The 7,336-nt window shown below is 42.3% G+C and overlaps 1 pseudogene across 1 annotated transcript; it reads right to left on the reverse strand.

Annotated features, from left to right (window-relative positions):
- Positions 1 to 4,877: 4,877 nt before the first annotated feature.
- Positions 4,878 to 5,574, reverse strand: LOC101586728 (annotated as a pseudogene). The gene has a single exon (XR_192807.2). The product of XR_192807.2 is annotated as a GTP-binding nuclear protein Ran pseudogene (transcript).
- Between the last annotated feature and the right edge of the window lie 1,762 nt (positions 5,575 to 7,336).

Raw genomic sequence — 7,336 nt, forward strand, 5'->3', positions numbered from 1 at the left:
AAGAAGATAACAATGTACAGTGTATTGACTATCAAAACTGTCCTATTAACCAGCTGTGAAACTGTCTCATTCATATTTATTTCTCAATAAAAAATAAATATATAAAAAAAGGAAAAAAAAAAGCAAGCAGGACTTATATCTGACAAGGCAAACCTGAAGACAAAATTAGATAAGACAAAGAAGGCCCCTACATATTGGCAGAGGGAACAATCACCAAGAAGACAGAACATTTCCAAATATGCATGCACTAAAGACCTCAATGCCTAATTTCATAAAATAAACACTATTTGACATAAAGGGAGGGGGTCGCAATACAACAGTAGTGGGTAACTTCAGTGTTCCAGTTTCACCAGTAGATAGGTCATCTAGACCAAAATAGGGAAAAAGAAGAAAGAAGAAATGTCAGAGTTAAAATACACCAGAGATCAAATGAATTTAATACATATTTAGAGAACATTTTATCCAACAACTACAAAACATGCTTTCTCGTCAGCAGCTCATGAGGCATTCTCCAAAATAGATCATACTTTAGATCATAAAACAGACTTTTAAAAATAAGAAAAAAAAAAAAAAAGGCTGGGGATATAGCTCAGTGGCAAAGCACAAGGTTCTGAGTTTGAGTCCTAGTACCCCTCCTCCCTCCACCAAAAAAGAAAGAATTTCTTTCATCTTACTGAATTATAATAGAATGAAACTAGAAATCAACCACAAAAGAAACTATACAAACACATGGCAATTGAACAATTCCCTTATTTTTTTGATGGTACCAGGGATTGAGCTCAGGACCTTGTATCTGCCAGGCAAGCACTTATTCCACTGAGCTATCTCCCTGGCTCCTTATTCTTTTTCTTTCTTTCTTTCTTTCTTTCTTTCTTTCTTTCTTTCTTTCTTTCTTTCTTTCTTCCTTTCTTCCTTTCTTTCCTTTCTTTCCTTTCTTTCCTTTCTTTCCTTTCTTTCTTTCTTCCTCCTTTCTTCTCCTCCTCCTCCTCCTCTTCCTCCTCCTCCTTCTTCCTCCTCTTTTAAATAATTCACTTTTTTTTTTTTTTTTTGCGGAACCGGGGATCGAACTCAAGCCCTTGCGCTTGCCAGGGAAGCGCTTATTCCACTGAGCCATCTCCCCAGCCCCAGAAATAATTCACTTTTGAATGAAGTGTGGGTCATTGAAAATGCAGAAAAAAAATTAAAATTCCTAGCATAAAATGAAAATGGTAACACAACATAACAGAATCTCTTGGGCACAGCAAATACAGTTCTAATTAGAAAATTTATAGTTATGAATGCTATATAAAAACTTAAAGCGATACCAAATAAACTATCCTGACAGCATCACCCTGATAGCAAAACCTAATGATACATCTCACACTCTAAAGAAAAGAAAAACAAGAACAATCACCACCAAAAGCAAACCCAACATAAGGAAATAAGTAATAAAGATTGGACCTGAAATTAGTGAGATAGGGGCTAACAGAACAATACATAGGAACTGGGAATCAAACTCAGGACCTTATACTTGTCAGGTAAGCTCTGTGCCACAGATATGTCTCTCTAGTTCTTCTAAAACTATCTTATTTATTTTCTTTCTCCCTTCCTTCTTTTCTTTTGTGCCATACTGGGGAATGAACCCAAGGCCTGACACATGCTATGTAAGCACTCTACCTCTAAGTCACATCACCAGCCTTCAAGTTTCAGGTAGAGCAATTCAATTGGCAAAAGAAAGAAATCAAAGGGGTCCAAGAAGGACATGAAGAGGTCAAATTACTCTCATTTAGCTGAGTGTAGCGGTGCATGCCTATATTCCCAGCACTGAGGAAGCTGAGGCAAGGTGGTGGAGGACCACAGTGAACCCAAGGCCACCTGGCTACATAGTGAATTCAAGGCTAGCCTTAACTACATAGAGAGATCTGGTATCAAACAAAACAAGCAAAAAAAAAAAAAGAAAAAAATCCTGTTTGCAGCTGATACGCTCCTATGCTTGTAAGACCCTACCAGAAGACTTTTTGAGCTGATAAACAGATTTAGCAAAGTAGCAGTAGTAACAACAAAATGTGAAAATCAACATTAAAAATTTAACAGCTTTTTTATACAGGAGTAATGGATTAGCTAAGAACGATATTCAGGAAAAAAAATTTCACTCACAGTATAGTTAAACAAAAACCAAAACCAAACAAACGAAACCTAAGCAAAAACCAAACAGACAAAAATCTCAGGAACGAGTCTAACCAAGGAGATAAAAGACCTCTACAATGAAATTTTCAAAACACTAAAGAAAGAAAACTGAAGAAAGCACTAGAAGGTCTCCATCTTCTTGATGGACAGAATTAATGTTGTTAAAATAGCCTCGCTTTTGTCTCAGCCACTGACATGCCCTCCGGACTAAGGAAGACCCAGAAGCTTCGGGGCCATGTGAGCCACGGCCATGGCCGCACTGGCAAGCACCGGAAGCACCCCAGAGGCCAGGGAAATGCTGGAGGCATTCATCATCCCAGGATCAACTTCGACAAGTATCACCCGGGTTACTTTGGAAAGGTTGGTATGAGGCATTACCACTCAAAGAGAAACCAGAGCTTCTGCCCAACCTTGATAAATTGTGGACATTGGTCAGAGAGCAGACAGGAGTAAAGGCTGCCAAAAACAAGACTGGAGTAGCTCCCATAGTTGATGGAGTGTGATCGGGATACTACAAAGTTCTCAGGAAGGGAAAGCTCCCAATACAGCCTGTCATTGTGAAAGCCAAATTCTTCAGCAGAAGAGCTGAGGAGAAGATTCAGGGTGTTGGGGGGGGGGGGGCCTGTGTCCTGGTAGCTTGAAGCCACTGGACAGGGGGCTCATTAAAATGCTAACAGATGGTTTTTTTTTTTTTTAATTGTGAAAATGGCTATGTTTAGCAAAGTAATTTAGTGCAATCCCCATCAAAAAATCAACAACATTCTTCACAAAACTAGAATAAAACAAAGCTAAAATTCATATGGAAACATAAAAGACCCAAAAGAGGCAAAGCATTCTAAGCAAAAATAGGCTGGGACCATCACAGTATGATTTCAAATTATACTATAAAACCATAGAAATAAAGACAACATGATACAGGCACAAAAATAGATAACATAGACTAATAAGACAGAATAGACAGGGCTGGTGAGATGGCTCAGTGGTCTAAAGCACCTACTTAGAACAAGCTTAGCAAAGCACATGGACTGCGGTTCAATCCCCCAGCACCACATGCCAGCCAGCCCCTCCCCCAGGCGGGCTGAGCTGGCCACACACACAAATAAATAAATAAAATAAATAAATTAAAAAAAAAAAAGACAGAATAGACAACACAGAAACAAACCCACACAACTACAGTTACTTGATTCTGGACAAGGAGATATATGAAAAGACAGCCTCTTTAACAGTGATAGGAGCTGACCATGGGAGTGCATGCATGAAATCCCAGTACTAAGGAAGCTGGGGCAGGAGGATCATTACGAGTTCAAGGTCACCCTGGGCTACAAAGTGAGTTTAAGTCCAGTCTGAACTGCACGAAGGCATCATGAGTAAAAGAAAACAGACTGAAAAAGACAGCTATTGAGCTGGGGAGATAACTGGGTGGTCTAAGTGGCTAACTGGCAAGTGCGAGATCCTGAGTTCAATTCCCCCATACTATGTCATGCAGGCCCAAAAACTGGGTGTGGTGGTGCACGCCTGTACTCCCAGTCCTGGGGAGGCTGAGACAGGAGGATCATTATGAGTCTGAACTGTGTAGCAAGACCCTGTGTATCAAATAAATTTAAAAAAAAAAGACAACCATTATACGTTTCTCCTAGAATGTGGAATCTAAAAAAGATACAAAAGTAAAAAGTACTGTCAAATAAGAGGAAAAGGAATAAGGGGGAAAGAGAGAGGGCTACAACGGAGGAGAATGGGAAATGGCTATGAGTGAAATGTATTATGAACATTAACAAAACCCCAGTGTTTTGTAAAATTCATAGCCACTAAAATAAGAGGGATAAAACCTTAGATGCTAAGAGGTAGATATAGAATCAATTGATGCTAATTTCTTGTGGTGAACCACTCAACACTGTACACATTGTTTTTTCTTTTTTTGGTCTTTTTGAGACTGGGTCTTGCTATGCAACTCATGTTGCCCTTGAGCTCAGATTGTAGCCCAGGCTGGTCTGGAACGCCCAGTGATCCCCCTGCCTCAGCCTCCCGAGTGCTGGGATGATGGGCATGCACCACCACAGCCCGCTCATATCTCTTACATGATGCAACATTTTATGAGATTCTGACTTGTGGGGGATTCCTATAAAAATCTTCATTGGGAAATAATTCCCATGCCATGAAATTCACTCATTCAAATCATACAATTTAATGATTTCAGCATTGTTGCAGAATTGCACAAATGCACAATTATAGAACATTTTCATCCTCCTAAAAGAAGTCTCCTCACCCATCAGTCACTGGCAACCTAGAGAACCTAACACAACCATGACTTTTTGAGTCTTCATCAGATTTGCCAATTCCAGACTTTTCATATAATAGAATCACACAAATATGTATTTTTTTTTAATTTGAAATACAACTTTATTCTGATTCTAAATGAAAAGGAATGGGAATGACAGTAACAAGATTTCACCAACCAAGTATTGTGATGTGACTGCAGCAGTCTTGTATTTGAAACTCAAGGAAAACAACGGCGTTCCAAACAGCTAACTATGCAGGTCCAAAAAAACCGAGGGTTTAACTGCCACACTCACTCCGAAACCCACTCATCTCCTTCCGCATCCCAAAGATGAAGCACAGGTCTGCTTCGGTAGATAACAAAGTGGCCCGCGCGTGGCACCGCTCACCTCACAGGACAGTTGCCTAGACTTCTGACGCCGGCCCGCTTCCCTTCCTCACAGGTCGTCATCCTCATCCGGGAGAGCAGTGGTCTGAGCAACCTCTAAATCCTGCTCATACTGCGCGGCCAAGGCTGGGTCATGATGACCTCTGGCGGGAGGAGAGCGGGCTTGGCGACCATCTGCGACGTTGGGTCTCCAATAAGCTGTCTGGCGAGCCAGAGGAAGGGCTTCTCAATGTTGTAGTTACTTTTGGCAGAAATAGCATAGTACTCAAGATTCTTCTTTCGGTGAAAGACAACGGACTTCGCCTTCGCTTTCCTGTCCTCGATGTCCACTTTGTCGCCGCCCAACACGATGGGGATGTTCTCGCGCACTCGCACCAGGTCTCTATGCCACTTAGGCACGCTCTTGGAGATGTCTCCGGATGTCACCTCAACATGACAATAGCACATTGTGCCTGGTGGTAGCAGCCGTCGCGCAGCCCGCTGAGCTTCTCCTGGCCGGCTGTGTCCCACACGCTGAACTTGATGGGGCCTCGGTTGGTGTGGCACACGAGCGGGTGCTCCTCCACGCCCAGTGTGGCCAGGTAGTTCTTCTCGAACTCGCCCGTCAAGTGGCGCTTCACGAACGTGGTCTTGCTGGTGCCCCTGTCGCCAACTAGCACGAGCTTGAACTGGACCTGCGGCTCCCCCTGCATGGCCATCGAGGTGATCCTTCCAGAAGCGTCTTCGTGCCGTCCAAATGAGGCTGGAAAGATCAATTATGTGCTCTTTTGTCACAAGATTCTTTCTTTTCACATAATGTGCTTTGAGATTCATCCATGCTGCAGCTTGTATTAGTATTTGATTCATTTTTATTGCTAAGTAGTGCTCCAATAAGTGGATATAACGCTTCCATTTATTTATTCCATAATCGGTGAACATTTTGTCTATAAATAATGCTGCTAGGAGGGTCAGTTAGTTAGCTCAGCAGACTAAGTGCCTGCTTACGTAAGAGTAGGGACCAAAGTTTGATCCCCATTACCACATGCCACACCAGCTCCACCTTGGGCATGCTGAGCCGCCACCAAGACCCAATGTGGTGGCACATGCCTATAGTGCCAGTGCTGGGAGGCTGAAAACAGGAGGATCACTGTGAGTCTGAGCTGCATAGTGAGACCCTGTATTAAACTCATTAAAAAAAAAATCCTGTGACAACTTTTTGAAAACATACAGATTTTTGCCTGACCCATGCTTTTATTTCTCTTGGAGTATACCTCAAAGTGGAATTTCTGGGTCATAAGGTAGCTCTATTTTTTTTTTTTTTTTTTTCTGAACCAGGGATTGAACTCAGGCCCTTGCGCTTGCCAGGGAAGCACTTTTTCCACTGAGCCATCTCCCTGGCCGGTAGCTCTATTTTTACTCATGGGGCAGGAGGATCATCACTTGGAAACCAATCTGTCTCAAAAAATGAAAAATGAATAAGTGAAGATACCTTTGTTCTTAGCTTAAAAAAATTTTTTTTTAATGTATTTAGTATAGGGTCTCACTACACAGATCAGACTCATATTGAACCTCCTGTTGTCAGCCTCCCAAGAGCTGGGATTACAGGTGCACCACCACGCCCAGTCTCATTTGCCGTCTCAGCGCGCCCTGGGGGGAATGGGAGGGAGCTACCACACCAGGGATCAAACTCCCGTCCTTACATCTGCTTAAGCAGGCCCTTTAATCCTCTGAGCTATCTGGCTGGCCCTGTTTTTAGCTTTTTAAGGAACTACCAAACTCTATTCCAAAATCCTGTACCATTTTACATCTCCACCAGCCCAGGGAAGAAATCATCTGCATATCCTCAACAGTGCTTGTTACATCTTTATGGCAATACCTATGTGGATGGGTGGGAAGCAGTGCCTCACTGTGCATTTTGATTTGCCTTTCGCAACTGGCTAGTGAGGTGGAACATCTTTTCATGTGTTTACTGGCTCTTTACATATATGTTTACATGTTTTCTTTGAAGAAATAGCTATTGAAATCCTTTGCTCATTTTTTAAAAAATTGTTTTGACTAGACAGGTGGTGCATGCTTTTAATTCTGGCTCTTTGGGAGGCTGAGATAAGAAGATCACAGGTTTGAACCTGACCAAGTTAGCAAGACCCTACTTCCCACTCCCAAAATAAAATTGTTCTGTACTTGATCTTAGCCAAAAGGCTGAGAAGCAACAAAACTTGTTCTGCTTTGAGATGAGGTCGCACTGTGCTGTCCAGGCTGTCCTCAAACATTCAGACCCAGGTGATCCTCATACCTCAGCCTCCTGTATATCTGGGGCTAAACACTTGTGCCACCCAGCCTGACTGCTCCAGTTCACTTTTTTTTTTTTTTTTAATGTTTTTAGGGGCCAGGGAGATGGCTCAGTAGAATAAGCGTTTCCCTGGCAAGCACAAGAGCCTGACTGATTTCAATCCCCAGTTCCACCAAAACAACAAAAAGTTAACTACATTTTAGGGCTGGGAGATGGCTTAGTAGAATAAGCACTTGCCT

The sequence above is a fragment of the Octodon degus genome, unplaced genomic scaffold (genome assembly GCF_000260255.1).
Source record: "Octodon degus isolate 3935 unplaced genomic scaffold, OctDeg1.0 scaffold00163, whole genome shotgun sequence".
Taxonomy (NCBI): Eukaryota; Metazoa; Chordata; class Mammalia; order Rodentia; family Octodontidae; genus Octodon; species Octodon degus.